Genomic DNA, 1,302 nt, shown 5'->3' with positions numbered 1-1,302 from the left:
AAAACGGTGCAGATGCGTGAAACGCTGTGCAAGGGCGCTTAGTGGCTAGAGCATTTGTCTAGGAAGCAAGAGTCTCAAGTTCAATTCCCGGACTCGGCACAAATTTTCACTCGCCGCATCAGCCTGTATACACAAAACCATATTTGTATTAAACCAGTAAAGTTTCTGAAATTGTGTCATTTTACGAGATATGAAAAAAATATTGTGATGTTACTCTGGTTATTCTTTATCTTTCCTTCCTCCCTTTGCCGAGAGCAAAGTGATACTTGCTTCACTAATTAATTTACCTTTGCTGCAACGAAAGTGAACTCTACTACCATCCATTTCATGCATTGTAAAGTAGCACTCCAGTGAATAATCGATAGTATAGATAAGTCTTAAACACAGAATCAAGTGCTGACGATTTTAAAGTAAGAAGTGGACTTTATATCCAAATATTTTTATTTCGTTTTTCTTTATTTCGTGTTCTGTTATGAGCTTGTGTATGAAGGTCCGAACTCAGTTAGCCCGATGATGGACACTGAACTCGCAAGGTATTTAGCTGCGCCTTAGATTCCTCATATACATGTGTGTTGGTATGCGAAGTAAGCACTCCGTCTTCGGGCCACAAGTGGCCCATCTCCCATCCGACAGCCGTGTCATCCTCAGCTGAGGATGCGGATAGGAGAGGCGTGTGGTCAGCACACCACTCTCTCGGTCTTTATGATGGTTTTCTTTGACCGGAGCCGCTATTATTCGGTCGAGTAGCTCCTCAATTGGCGTCACGAGGCTGAGTGCACCCCGAAAAATGGCAACAGCACATGGCAGCCCGGATGGTCACTCATCCAAATGCCAGCTACGCCCGACAGCGCTTAACCTCGGTGATCTGACGGGAACCGGTGTATCCACTGCGGCAAGGCTGTTGCCTATGTGAAGTAAGGCTAACTAATTAGTTTCTAGGACACTTCAGTTAAATATTATATACTGTATACTGTTGTATATTAAGTCGTGCTTATAAGCACACTGTCACTAGATAATCCTTCGAGTTGTATGGATGTTGTCTATGAAACTTTTTGTTCCTAACGTTACGCCAAGAATTGCGTCGGATATCTTCAGACGTGCCCCTGGTTCTGTTGCGAATTGTTCCGCAATACTCAAAAAAATGGCTCTGAGAACTATGCGACTAAACGTCTGAGGTCATCAGTTCGCCTATAACTTAGGACTAATTAAACCTAACTAATCTAAGGACATCACACACATCCATGCCCGAGGCAGGATTCGAACCTGCGACCGTAGCGGTCGCTCGGCTCCAGACTGTAGCGC

The 1,302-nt window shown here is 44.3% G+C and overlaps 1 pseudogene; it reads right to left on the bottom strand.

Moving 5' to 3' along the window:
- Positions 1-788: 788 nt before the first annotated feature.
- On the bottom strand, positions 789-906 carry LOC124621172 (annotated as a pseudogene).
- Positions 907-1,302: the final 396 nt, after the last annotated feature.

The sequence above is a fragment of the Schistocerca americana genome, chromosome 6 (genome assembly GCF_021461395.2).
Source record: "Schistocerca americana isolate TAMUIC-IGC-003095 chromosome 6, iqSchAmer2.1, whole genome shotgun sequence".
Taxonomy (NCBI): domain Eukaryota; kingdom Metazoa; phylum Arthropoda; class Insecta; order Orthoptera; family Acrididae; genus Schistocerca; species Schistocerca americana.
This window is presented reverse-complemented; position numbering and strand designations above follow the sequence as displayed.